This window comes from Clarias gariepinus, chromosome 24 (assembly GCF_024256425.1).
Source record: "Clarias gariepinus isolate MV-2021 ecotype Netherlands chromosome 24, CGAR_prim_01v2, whole genome shotgun sequence".
NCBI classification, from domain to species: Eukaryota; Metazoa; Chordata; class Actinopteri; order Siluriformes; family Clariidae; genus Clarias; species Clarias gariepinus.
Window position 1 is genome coordinate 15,648,688 of NC_071123.1, and position 14,994 is coordinate 15,663,681.

Genomic DNA, 14,994 nt, shown 5'->3' on the forward strand with positions numbered 1-14,994 from the left:
TAATTTTGAGAAATGCGGCAACTCAACAGAGTTTTAGCATGTCAAAAGAGCTTAGCTTGCAGCTTGGAGCTATTTTAGACGTTTCTTTCATTCTGAGGAAATCAGTTGGAAACAGCTGCGGTGTATTAGCATCCGCTGCTGTTCCACCTATCATAGCAGGATTTTGTCTGCTGAAGCATGCATTTGGGTTAGGTCAATCAAAGCAACCCAGCCGTCCAGTGTCATGCCCGAGTTCAGGGCTTTGTACAGAAAAAGAAGAAGAAGAAGAAGAAAAAAAAAAGATTCCGCTTGAGACAAAGCATCAATATGATATCACACTGACAAGAAGATATTAATCATTAATAAGTCGTTTAAATTAAACATTGCGCACTACAGTTAGCCGGCTCATTTGCGCAAGGGCAAGGCGATGTGTTTATGACCGCCTGGTTTGATATTGGTGAAGATATCTGATGCAGGCTCAAGCTTAGAGAAAGCTGCTCCCAAGTTCACAAGACAAATCATTCCTTTCATCTTTGCGGTACAGGATCTAATAACCAACATATTCTGTCAAATCTCTTAACCAGGCTTCGACAGCCATCAAAGAAAAGTAGAGGAGTTGTGTTAAGGTTTAAATAAAAAAGTTCAGGTCAATCAGAGGTTACAGGGCAGCAAAATTCAAAGTATATTCATGGCTTCAATTTCCCAGCCAAAAGAGTTAGTAAAACAAAACTTAATTTATCATATGAATTTAGATTTGACTTCAACCCTTGGTTTAGTTTCATTGCAAAACTAATTAATCTGGGAATCTTTTGCAGTCTCTCCTGTGTGGGAAGTTTGTCACAATTAGTAGTATTATAATATGATATTGTTATATTTAGTTCATATTTTTTTGCAAAGTTCTGTTGGGAAATTAGTCCTTAACTTTTTTTTTTCAGGTTCGTTATGCTACATTATACTTGGTTCATAATTTATTTCTTACAGGGTCCTTCTGTTTAAGCTTTGTCTCTGAGGCATTTGCATGCAGTCACGCAGGATATAAGTACACCGCACAGAATGTCAATCTCTCCTACCTCGTCTACTCCCACAGGCTGACAGAACAAACAAAGCTAATAAGTGTTTTGTGGTTTAAGCAAGTAAAGATGATCCCGAGTGGGCAATTGCTGCTTTACTTGCAAGATTAATAAAGCATAATGCAATTTATTTATTTATTTTTAAACATTCCGCTTTGTTACTTTTCTCCTTTTGCTTTTTTAAATTTTTTTTATTATTAGCTGCTTCCAGTCATATGTCCCTCAGTAACATAAAGGCTCCTCTCGTTTGTCTTTTACTTGACAGACCTAAAAGGAGTCTTTCAAATGTCTTCGCAATATTCCGGCTGTGTGTGTGCGAGCGCGAGTGCGCTCGTGTGTGCATGGACTACAGATTGACTTTCGCTTTGAAGCTGCATCTCTTGGGGTATGCTCGAACCACAAAAGAGGACTTCTACAACGTGCAAAGTATAAAGAGGGAGTCCATGAGAACAAACCTCTGTCTGGTTGCTCTTAAGGTTTCGTGCCAGGAAGTTCTTCATTCTTTGGTCATTAGGAAGCGAAATGATGTACGTCAATATTTATTTTTAATTGTTAATTAATATATTATTAATAGTTCATCACCAGTTGCTTTTTTTGGTAAAAGCCTAAAGCTGCCTAGAAATGTATCATCCTCCTCGCATGAATATTTATATTTAACAAATTTAAGGAAAAGGAAACCTGGACCGTACATTTGTGCCATCAGAGCTCTTGATGAAGTGTAAGCCACTCAGTGCTAACAAACTAAAATGGATTTGAGTGTGCAATACCTTTTCACACCAGTAGTGCACTATACAAATTGTTGTACATTGACCATGAATTCGTTGAAGTTTTATCTTTTAATAAAGACATGGACACTGATCTAGAGTTCCAGAAATCTAGATTCCAGAGCATGAAAAGTTTAAGACTAGTTATGGCCTGATTTGTCCAATAACTCCAACAACTCAATGATAAACTTCAATCCTATGGTGGCTTTAATCAAATCTCAATTTAAAAACTCTCCTCTGCATAAGGAGCAAAAAAGTGCACTTTCTGAATATGTCATTTTTTTATATTGTTTTTAGTTTTGTTACTTCGTTTTTGAATTTATTTCATTTTGCACTTATCGGCCACCGAACCCCTTTATCCAAAATCTACTAAACTCCCCCTACCACAGCAATATCATATTGGAATCTTCCACCAGGTGGAACACTTTAAACCTGTTTCAGTAAGCTCTCTCAGAACGCATGACTCACAAGACATAGTGTGTACTGCCTTTTTTACATAATAGCGTTACCTGATCTTATTCATAGGGAAAACTGGAGACTAATTTATGGACGTTCTGACATCTGATGGAGCCTTTTATTGCTGTAACATAAGCTCGATAATTTCATCAGTTCCTCTTCGGTCTGTGTCCAAGCCAAATCATGCTGCCAGTTGCAGTGTAGTCTAACAGTGCCTTTGGCTTCACACTACAACAGATTTTGTGACTAATCTTCCCAGGAACTAAGGCTTGGAAGTCATCCCGGGAGCAATAAACTAATGATCAAATGCAGGTTCTACCTACGGGGCTGCCCTTGACTCTAGAGACAGTGGAACTGCTATTTCATCATGTGTTTATCAATTATGGCCAACATCACTGGTTCAAACAGAATATTGAGTCAGGATTGCTCAAGAGATGACTATAAAATTATTCAAATTGGTATTAATCAAAATCAAATATCAAGCGTGATTGTTTCCGTGATCTTACTAGTACATCAACTCTATCTTGTTCCCTTGGCTACATAACACATGGCTACAATGGATAGTTTCAGCACAATGGACCGAGGTAGCAGGTTGCCTACATGTATTTTCAGTGCATCACCCATAAGGGAAAAAAGCAAACATGAAAAAAAAAAAAAACACACTGTCTGGTATGCCACCTCTGACAGCCACTACAGGCTCCTGTTTGGAAGTGATCAGTTGTTTTGTCCAAATAAAATTATAAAACAAAAGAAAAAGCACTGTCTAAGCCCTTTAGATGCCTTGTTACTGCTGCAGAAAAATTTACATTTGGGCTGTTCAGCACAATTTCATGGTTTCTGACATGAAGAATATAGCATTAAGCAAAAGAAATGATTCTGAATCCTAATCAGACGAGGAAAACAAACACAAAAAAACCCTCTCTTGTTTTCTGCACCTTACTTGATGCCAGCATAAAAGATTCCAAAATGGGTACTGCCTGTTGGCGGCCCTTGGGTTGGTAGTGGGTACTTCCATCACTTTTTGTTTGTGTGTATTCGTATGGACTCTAATTGCCCTCACAATCCATATTTGATCATAGCTTTGGTTTCAAGTTCACTGCTCACACTTTTTGGTTATCAAACTAACGTCTGTTCCTCCTGAGTTGCAATTGCTGCGCATTTAAACACAGGAACTGGCAAAAGCGCAAATTTTGTAATGAATCATAAATGAAATGTTTTTGGACCTGATAAGTCACAGGGTAATTCTAAAAAAATTTGGACTAAACTTCATGTCAGAAATTTTATTTCTTTTCAAATAATAGTTGTGATATTGTGTAAAGGAGCAACGAGGCATTTGCATAGTCCTGAAAAGTCAGGGTCATGAAGCATATATCCAGAAAATCTGGGATTAAAAAAAAAAGGAAAATGTGGAGGTGGAGAATATTACTCAACATACCAAAATTTATTATTTAGTTCTTATATCTATTACTGTAGCATGTTGACTACAAAGAATGAGTTTCAAATCCAAAACTCAGTACATAAATATTTAAGGACTACTAGAACTGTTGTTCATAAAATAACAAAATAATCCTTTATTGTTGCTGGGCTGCAGAAAATTTGATAAAAGTTTAACACACACTAGAACAGACATCAGTTATTCATAAACTTTTCCGATATGCAACCTTTTCCACCTTACCCAGGGGGTAGGAACTTTTTTGTGTTGTTTTCAGTTGCTTCTATTTAAAATTTAGACCAACCCAATGTCTGATTCGGCATGTCAACTTTTTTAAATCACACCTTTGCAATCTCCAAAGCAGCTCTGTATGGCTGGACCGTCTATTCCCTGATCTAGATGGAGGGAATGACCCCAACTACATCTCACTCTGAAGAAACAGCATAACTAGACTTCTCTCTGGGTGATGTTGGCACTTAACCGAAAAGAAATGCATTTTGGAATGCAGCATCAAAATGAAGTGGCTTCCTGGGCTCTGTGATTATTGTGCTGTGACTGAATAGGCAGTTGATAATAATTGCTAGGAGAGTAGGAGAAATGACCAGTATGAAAGCCAGATGGGTGCCATGCATCAATGCTTCATGTACCCAACTCATTCATATTGCTTTAATCACTGCTGCTGGATGACCGCATTCACTCAAAAAAAAAAAAAAAAAAAAAAATTGCTGTACTTGGAGTCCCTTTATGTCCTAAATGATCATCTTTCATGGAAAAACCTAGACACATTGTGGGTGCTAGGGGAAGGCTTGATGTATAATCTGTGCTCATCATGTGCAAATGAAAGAGGCAGGCCTCGAGTATAATGAGCTTGGCAGGAATCACTGGCCACTAAATGCAAGCAAACATGGACGACTATTTAAAGAGTGAGGAAGTGTTCAGTGCGTGGATTGGAAGGAAGCATGAGACTGAGACTGGAAGGATTGCGTATGAACTGCTGTAGTAAATATGGACCCGAGTGACATGGCAAATCTGTGGAAGAGAGAGGTGAAGAGAGCGGAAGGAACACGTCAGTAATGAGCGCTGAAGGACGTGACATGGAGTTAAAGTAGCACCAGGCAGGAGAACCAAGCTCTCCTCCACATCCTGCATCCTGATTGATGATTAGACTCATTCACAGACAGCCTACTGCTAGCTGCCAGCACCAGATGAAGAAGTTTGGAAGCATCTCAAATTGCTAGACAGACGTATATATTATTTTAATAACTCCTTAATAACTCCTTTAATAACTCCTCCCTGGACCGAAAACATACAACAAATACATACAGCCTTATTAATATATATACATGTGAGTGCATAAGCGATGCTTTACGTTGACAAAGTGCCATTCCCATCATAACGCAAGATCATTTATACAGCAGAGTGCTAATAATGGTAGTGAAAAATGACCCATCTCAAAGAGGCTGGAAAGCTAAGGCAATTATTGAAAGAAAGGATTTAAAATGTTGCCCGAGGCCATAATTTATACTGACAATTTTAAATCATAGATCATTGTCTTTACTGGCAACAATGATCATTAAAATCAAACAAAAACAAAGAAATCTGACACCAGCAAGAAAATCCCAATTAAAGGATCCAACCCGGGGGAATCTCTACCTACTGGATATAACTGCATTTATTCATCTTCAGTAGCCACTTTATCAGTGTCAGAATTACACTGACTGATTCAAAGACTATCTTTTAGCCTACATAACCCACCATCTCAAATCCAGATGGTGCTACTATAAGGTTTAGTGTTTGGGCTTTAAGTGTATAATTTCATACATAATGGTGGCCACAACCAAGTGAGGTTGTGCATTGAGCTACAAATGCCCAGTAGTGATGGGAAGTTTGAATCATTTTAGTGACTCGGTTCTTTGAATTAAGAACATTAAAATGAATGGATCTTTTTTTGAGTTATTTACACAAATTTACACACACAAATTTTGGCTATAGTTCTAGTAATAAAAATATTACAATGCAGCTAAGGACAAGTTATGATAAACAGAATGAGTATCATCTCTTATATCTTCTGTTCCGAATTGTTCGTTCTTTTGAATCTATTGCACTACGTAGCGTCTATGGGAGTCACGTGACAAAAGAACAAACGACTAGGACTTAAAGACTAATTAAGTAGAACCGTTAAATTCTGTTCCCTGTGTAATGCACTTCATAGAGTCCATGGGAGTCACGGGACAAACGAACGAACGACTCGGACTATAAGATTCGTTGAGAACCGTTCAGTTCTTTTTCCCGTGTACTGCACTGCATAGAGTCACGTGACAAAAGAATAAACGATTCGGACCAAAAGATTCAAAGGTAACTACTCATTTCTGTTTTCTGTACATAACCTACGGAGGTAAAAAAAATGAATGAATCTCTCTCATTTTTCTGAGACACGGTAAAGACTCGATCAAAAAGAAGAAATTGTTCATGAACAACCCAATATTCCTCAAGACTGCACAAATATCCAAGACATCTCTGGATGAGCAACACGACTCACACACAAAGGACAAATGCAACTTAGATGAGAAAGACCTGTCCAATCAGAAGACGGCGGTAAAAATGTCCTATACTGCACTAAGCTGACGTGGATGTGAGGTTTGTAAGCTAGTCTCATTCCTAGCTAGTCATCTGTGCTCATTAATAATTCAGTCAAATAAGAATTGAATTATTAATCAGTAATTATATTGTGCATTTGACAGGGACACCAATATGGTGAATGGAGTCGGGTTCAGGCTGGCTTGAACGTATATTTAAGGAGAAATAAGAAGACTTAAAATGAGGGTTTGCTAAGGAAAAAAGGGGGGATAAGAGAAACACAGCCGAGCTTACCTTTTTGTACCTGGGTAGAGGGAGCTGGAATTCATCACATTCCCAAAATCAGTCATGCACAAAGTGTGTGAGAGAAATAAAGAAAAAAAGAAAGAAAGAGAGAGAGAGAGAGAGAGAGAGAGATGCATGCAGGCAAAAAAAAACAAAAAACAGAATAACAAGAAATTGACAACATTGAGACAAATCGAATAAAAAAGCAAAGCAAAGCAACATGCCGGATGGCAATTTAAACAGACAAGTGTTAATACAGAAACGGAAATTGTTTTTCTTGACCCGTGAACGGATGCGCTACTTGAGTTGATGGCACAATGTGATTTTGTGAGCAAGGCCATCATTTTGCTGTCATTAAGTGATAAACGGAATGAGCCAAAAAATAATAATTTCAAAAATCAAACTCTTCCTGTTTAAAAAAAAAAAAAAAGCAGAGATGAAATGAATAATTAATAGACTCTCCTTCACCCACACCTACACCCACCCACTCTCTATTCATTCACCTTGACAGCGAGGATTAGGACGTTCCTTTGTTCAACTCAAATGCCTGATAGCTGGTTTTTCACTATTCATACGTGGAAACTAAACCAAGCCCCTGCCATTTCTACTCGGATCACTTTGCATGTATTACAAAAGAAAATGCTGCTGTAAGAGAGAGAGAAAGAGAGAGAGCACTGGGGTGACAGATACTTGGGGCGTCAGTCAGACAAAACTAAACTTTTTTTGACACATTTTTTAATATGTGCTAACTAATAGACTGATGACACCACGGGCAAAACAAATAATGAGAATTCCTATCAATTTAATATTAATAAAAAAAATAGCACATTGATTAGATGCCTAGAGGTTCAATTAAATATCCGTTGAGTGATGTTTAACGCGTCGGTAATGAAGTGCTTTAAATGATGTGCTCCAAATTGAACATTCCATGCGTAGTATACATGAAAAAAATAAAAATAAAAAAAGGTTAAAGGAAGATTCAATATTCCATGTTAAAGTGGATAATACTTCGTAATGAAGTACTGGAGGATGAAAAACAACATCATGAAGGATCATGAGAAGGTGACTTTAGTTGAGAAATATTGGAGATAAATGTTGAAGGTGGGCAAGAACAGAAAGACCTCTCTTTAATAGAGTTCACTCGACTCGATAGTCATGTTCGCCGTTTTCTGAACAGCGTTTGGGGGTCTGTGTCATTCGTCTCAGCCCATCACACACTGAGTATCATGCGTTGAACTAATGACAAATGATCATGTAGTGACTGATGTGTCGGATGCAGAATGACCTACAAAATGACTATCTGTCAAATCAGGGTGCTTTCATATGTCTTCTGTGTCATTTCCCCCCCCAAACATTTTCTTGAATTTCTAGCGTGTGCTGGTACAGACCTTGGCAGAATCATGACTGTGATTTTAGCTTGGTTGATCCTATCTGTTTAGAGCATTGAGAACTGTTTCAGTTTACGGCGGTGATTCATGATGAGGTTAGATCCTACCATCAGACATTTACAACACTCTTAAAATGAAATACTTACCTTCTCCTGACCAACAGATCAAAGATTACAACATACGTTATTTATTATCATGGCCACAATATAATTTATATAGGCAGGCCTATGAATATTTGGATGCGGACGCAATTAGCTTAATTTGGACTTAAAATTAAGCCATCAAGATGTGATTGATGTATAGACTTTTAGCTCTATTTTAATAGGATTTCGAAAATGGACTTCTAATGGACTTTTACTTTTAGACTCTCTTATGAAAAGGTGTGGCCTGTTTCCACATTATTTCTTGAAAATGAAAAAGAAATCTGGAGTTGAGTCCATGTGTTCAATTTTTATGTAGTGGCTCTCGATATGCGGTCCAGTCCAGAAACGTCCCTATGCAAGTGAAGGAGGCTAAAAAACAAAACCCCAAACCTATCAGGGAGATAGTGGAACCTGAAGCAGTGGTCAAATTAACTATTTGGAATGTTCTTAAAAATAAGGAATGAACTGACTCAGCAACACCAAAAAACCTTGAAGCCCATGGAAGTGGATGATCACATTTACATTTAGACATTTGGCAGACGCCGTTGTCCAGAGCGAAGTAGATTTTTATCTCATTATACATCTGAGCGGGCGACACGGTGGTGTAGTGGTTAGCACTGTCGCCTTGGACCTCCAGGGTCCGGGTTTGATTTCCAGCCAGGCCCAATTCCCATCTCTGTGTGCATGGAGTTTGCATGTTCTCCCCGTGCTTGGTGGGTTTCCTCCGGGTACTATGGTTTCCTCCCACAGTCCAAAAATGTCGTTCCCAAATTGCCCGTAGTGTGTGAATGTGTGTGTGAGTGTGTGTATGTGTGTGCCCTGCGATGGATCGGCACTCTGTCCAGGGTGTACCCTGCCTCGTACCCTAAGCCTCCTGGGATAGGCTTCAGGTCCCCGCAACCCTGAATACAGCATAAAGCATGAGTGAGTGAGTGAGCAGTTGAGTGCTAAGGGCCTTGCTCAAGAGCCCAACAAGGACAACTTTGTGGTTGTGGGACTTGAACTTAAGACCAATGCCTTAACCTTTCCTTGGTAAAGAAAAACTCCAAGTCGAGAACACTATTAAATGTACATGTAGGTAGTTTAAGACACAACCCGCTCAATGCTGATTAGGCTTTACTATAATAAATACATAAACAAAAAGAATATTGATAGAAAATATGTATTTAAAATATTTATAAATAAATGCCCATGTCTGGCACAAGTTAAACTTTTATGGATTGGAAGAAAAGAATATAATAAAACAAGGAAAGAAAGGGGATAATGTTCCAAAGCTCATCACACTATACAGTATGTTAAACATGGTGAGGGCAGGGTCACTGCACAGGAATGTATAGCTGCCACTTCATTGTTCATTGATGCAACCTCTGATCGAAGGATGAGTTCTGAAGTGCACAGAGCTATAATTTCTTCTTATTTAGTCAAACCATGTAATACTGATAGGACGACACTTCACAGTACAAAGGAATAATTACCCAAAGCATGCTGTGAATACTACACAAGAGATTCTTAAGTCTTAGAAAAGGCTGAGTTTGTCAATTGACCTCAACCCAACTGAGCATGCTTTCGATTTCCTTAAGACAAAACTAAAGGCAGAAAGACGCATAAACAAGCAACAACTGAAGGTGGCTGCAGTAAAGTCCTGGCAAAGCAGCTCAAGGGAGGAAACCTGGCATTTGGTGAAATTTAGTGCTCCAGACTTCAGGATTTACTCATTCACTGTCTATACCGCTGTATTTAGGGTTGCGGGGGGCCTGGATCCTATCCCAGGAGACTTAAGGCACAAGGCAGGGTAACACAGGCACACTGGACAGGGTGCCAATCCATCACAGGGCACACACATGCACACTCATTCCTACATTATGGGCAATTTTGGGAGTGGTAGTTAGCCTAATCTGCATGTTTTTAGACTGTGGGAGGAAACCAGTATACCCGGAGGAAACCCACCAAGCATGGGGAGAACATGCAAACTCCACACACACACACTGAGACCGAAATCGAACCTGGCTGGGAATCGACGCGCACAAAAGATTCACGTTCTAGAATAAAAAAAATAAATCTAAACATTTATGACGATGTTAGTGTGTCCAGTTACTTTTTAGCATGTGACTTTGTAAGAATGGCTGTTACTCCTATAAGAAATAAATAAATGCAATTCTGTTGTTAAAAGAAAACATTTTTTCCTCACCATAAAAATCTGTATTAAACGTTTGAAAACAAACATCTAAACAAGCCTGACTGCATTTTGGGGGAAAAAAACAACATGTGGACTGAAGAAGTTAAAGAACTCACAAGGGAGGAAGGTTTTGGCATAGTCCTCAGACTCCCCTGACCTAAACACAATTTGAATTCTGTGGACAGACCTCAAAAGAGCAGGACATGCAAGACCAAGAATATCACCATATTATTTTAAAACTTAAAAAAGACGGAAATAAAAAGTACTTATGGTTTAAATATTAACAAAATGTGAAATAACTAAGTGAACTTTTGTGTCTTTCTTCCACCTAGCCTTGAACCAATATGTTTAACTGTAAGGAGCTACTGTGGGTTTTCGAGTCAAGGTTTTTTATTTCCCAATGCAGGGTCAGGGAAGGATTTAGATTTCTGTAAAGCTGCTTTGGCTCTAAGATCAGATATAAACCTATTAAACTCATAGATTAAACTGATGGAATTATAAACTGTCCTAATTTCCTGTGAACGGTTTTTATGTGGGTGATACAAATGGTCACATGACCAGAGCCAATTACTTTCTACTTGCACCTTAGGAAGATGATTAAAACAAACTCATATTTAGAACATATTATAACACTTTTGATATTAAACAAGATAATGACATAAGCTTCATGTATTATGAGAATTTTTTGCAGTTGCAGACGCTGCTCTTGCTACGTTATCTACAAGCCCGGAGAGGTAATTCCTTATAATCCTTGTGTATTTCCTCTGACTCCAAATGCCTCTAGTTGGGCTCAATATGACTGATATACAGTGCTTCGCAATATCTGCTTCGTAAATAACAGCCTGTCCATTTTTTTGTCACATACACGTTATCCACGTTGAACTGCACTACATCGACTGAGGTGGAACAACACAGGCTTTCCACTTTCCCGTAACTCAGCGTTGTGAAAAATACAGTGTTCCAACCTGGTCCACTGACTCACCAGCTTCTCTAAAGACATTTACTTTTTGTCGCATGAGGTGTAGTGCTGACGACAGACGGAGGCTTCCCATATTCCCTGAAATGCAAAAGACTAAGATAAACTATGATGTAGACTGAGTGACTCATTCATACCCCTTTCTCCCTGGTAGCAACAATAGCAGCCACTGACATCTTAACCAAGCTTTATTATGATTTGTAATGCCTTTGTACGCACTTAATGAGAGCTTGAGTATGACAGGGATAAAATTAAACCTCAGTCATGAGGTTTACTTTCATCTTTTCTTCCAAAAATTAAGTGTGAGGAGGGAACCTAAAAAATAACAGACCATATGTGTAGTAAGATTGTTCAGAGGACTCCAATGGTTTAGATTAGTCTTCTGTGTGAACGTAGGGCTACTTAGAAAGAAAAAAAAACATTATCTGGCACATGATATGGGGATTTCAATAGCATCTGCAGGCAATGAATATCAAACTGATAGACCAAATTGCACATTGGCCTTGAGAACATAATCCAAGGACACAGAACGAATCGGTGGATTTAACAATTAAAGCTGAGCTTAAGCGTCTGTGGTCTCCTTGCAGAAAACTCTTGATAATACAGTGGGACAGACTACTTAATTGGAAGGTCACTTGTTCAAACCCCAGAGCCACCAATGTGCCACTGTTGGGGCCTTGAACAGGGTGCTCAAGCCTTAACTGCTCAGATGTATAATGAGATCAAATGCAAGTCGCTTTGCATAAGAGCATCTGCCAAACGCTGCAAATGTAATGCTTTCTAATTACCATAAGCAGGTCACTGGGCTCTGGATATTCTGAGAACAAAATTATATACAAAGTTACACATACATTACATACAGTACATCTATTGAGATAGTCACAGAGGAACGATCCCGAGTTCATTTATTCATTAAAAGACATACAGTGGAACTTCGAATTAAGAGCATAAATCGTTCCGGAAGTGGGCTCGTATTACAAAACACTTGTAAATCAAATCGATTTTTCCAATAAGAAATAATGGAAACTAAAATGATTCATTTAACAGCCCAAAAAAATTATTACATAAAAATAATTAACACAAAATTTATAAAAAATCTTTGCTCGTCTTGCGGAACGCTCGCAAACCGCTTTACTCGCAATCCAAGTTTTACTGTAGTTTCTAACCTCACTTAACAGAGGTTAAAACTCCAATTCCAAAAAAAAAAAAAAAGTTATCAAACTCCTCTCTTGTTGTTCGCTCAGTTAATAATTTGAGCTTTCCCTGCGATTGGGATTCACCATAAATCAATATAATACACTGCCATCCTACGAAGGCAGTTCGAATGAAATATTAACAGCTGGTATGCAAAAGGAAGCCAGATCTATCTTTGCTGTTCGGCAGGGGTTGGGAAGCCAGCTGTTTGGCTGAAGTATAGATCTGGATCCAAACAGAGGAGATGAAAAAAAACTGAAGGTCAGTCCTGATCCAGCAGAGCTTTGTCTTTGATGGCTTTGTCTTCTGCTAACTTTATGAAGTTTGTTGACTTTTGCCAGGGCTTATTTTCCTCCACTGTTGTGTTTCCAGTGTTGTGAGAACAATCCTCTAACAAGAGAACTTTTGACGAAAATGTATCCACCGTAGCCTCTGATTTCCAAACCTAGTGTGAAGATCTCTCTTTGCAGCCCGTCATCCTCCACAAAGTCGGACAAATTCCACATTCTGGGATGCTTTCTGCTCACCCTTGTTGTAAAGACTGGTTATTAATAGCTTTCCTGTCAGCTCAAACCGGTCTGGGTATCTTGTCTTCTCTTGCCTCATGTCAACTAGACATATCCACCCATAGAACTGGAAATTTTTTCCAAATTCCAGAAATCACCATTCACTGTTGCCATGTGTTAACTGAGAAAAGGCATGAACATGCAGGAAGATGTGTTTTTACAGCATCTGAATAAAATAGAGTACTAGAGTGGGAAGATCATAAGACATACTGTAAGAAGAAATTGTGAAAATGTAGAAATGCAATATTTACTCAGATCAAGCTTCTAACATACATTCAGTTGCCAGGGCCGGCATTGACACATTATTAATAAATATTGAAAGATTAATCATGTATCTTTAACAAAGGAGCAACAAAGTCTTTTTCTACTCACTACAGAAAGTTCATTTCACTTTTCTTTTGGTATAATTTTCACTCCTACTCTCTTCAGCTAAAACGCAAACCCAGTTATATTAATGAGGAAACTAGGCAGGTGAAGTACTGTAGCTCTAAGCAGAAAAGTGTTGCCGCTGGGAGCACCACATCTAACCATACGGGACATAATTCACCAGAGAACGCTAAATAGGTCTCTGTTTGCTTTAGGGTTTGTCTCAGTCTGTGCTCTTAAGATAACAAAATAACCCAATATGTAATTTCTCTTGAGCAAAGAGCCTGGCCAATATATTGAGCTTAAATCCAGGAGATGAGTGCAGGCTCATTAAATAGCCTGTTCACTTTTATAAACCAACATTAAAAAAACAAAAAAAAACTAAACATATCCTTTTGTTTTTCGACTGTGCTAGCATAATTACTGTATAATTAATTGCTATGGGGAGTTAAACAGATAGAAAACGACTTCTCTTGTCGCTGAATATCATGCTTTAAAAAAAAAAAAAAAATTTTAATCCTTAACACAGACACCAATTCAAGCAAAATCATCCAGGTTATCTTCACAGGCCAGAAGCACGCCGTAGCTGAGCGCTGTATCTCAGACGAGGGGCTGAAACAGTGCTTACGCATCTGCAGAGTAGTGAGTATATTAGAATTAGACAGGCTGTAAAATCTGGAAGTGATAAGATAGAATTATGTAAAAAAATATATATATAAAAAAAAAGACTATTTTTAATGCAGAACAGGGATAACCTGTAGCCTGGAGACTTTAGCTCGTAGCCAGAGACAAGCTTTAGCTTTACTTCTGACTGTTACAAAGCATCGACACTAGAGACTCCTTATAAAAATAATGGTGTTACTACATTTTTTTTTTTAAATCAGTTTTATTTTTTTATAGATTCCATTTCAGAACGCAGAGCAAATTATTATTGTAAGATGAAAAACCTTTTCACCTGTTTCCTCTCACTGGCTCTAAACAGCATTAATAATCTTTCTAGAAGGAGTCTGGGACAAAAGTGTAAAGGTAAGATGGACCCAGGGTAGAAAATAATAGGGAACAATATTAAAGAGCTGGATAAGAGCAAAAGAGAGCAGAGAGGAAGAGAGCCTCTGTCGTTCTGGTCTCCAGAGGAAACAAACGAACCTTGTGATTATCTCCTCTCTTATTTGCTAATGCTTTGACTGCAATCTGCTTTAATTGTTCCAATTTGTAAACAAGCACAAGAGCCAATATGCCCCTGTCTACGCCTACATGAAACACACAGAGTGAAAAAAAAGAACCAGTCGCTAATTAGTCGGGTTCTAATCCAAAGTCAGGGATGGAAAGAACTAAATATAGGCATATGGGCTTGTTGTTTGATTATTACTGTAGCTATATGTTGTATGTATGTATGTATGTAAAAATCGAGGGCATCTGTCTCATGTCAGAACGGTAAAAAGTGTCCTCAGTCATAAACAACATCAGGTTACATCAGTGTCATCTAACCAACAGTGAAATGATTAAGCCAAATATTTGCTTATGCAATGTCTATTAAGCATGTAATTAAACATGCAGAGAAATGAAGGGAAAAAATAGGGTTATGTTTTAAGCAAATCCGTTCACTCTAGTGCTGATGAGTT

General features: G+C 38.3%; 1 protein-coding gene across 2 annotated transcripts in view; it reads right to left on the reverse strand.

Annotated features, from left to right (window-relative positions):
• Positions 1–14,994, reverse strand: part of LOC128512436 (double C2-like domain-containing protein beta) — a 67,118-nt gene that overhangs the window by 25,535 nt on the left and 26,589 nt on the right. The window lies entirely within an intron of this gene.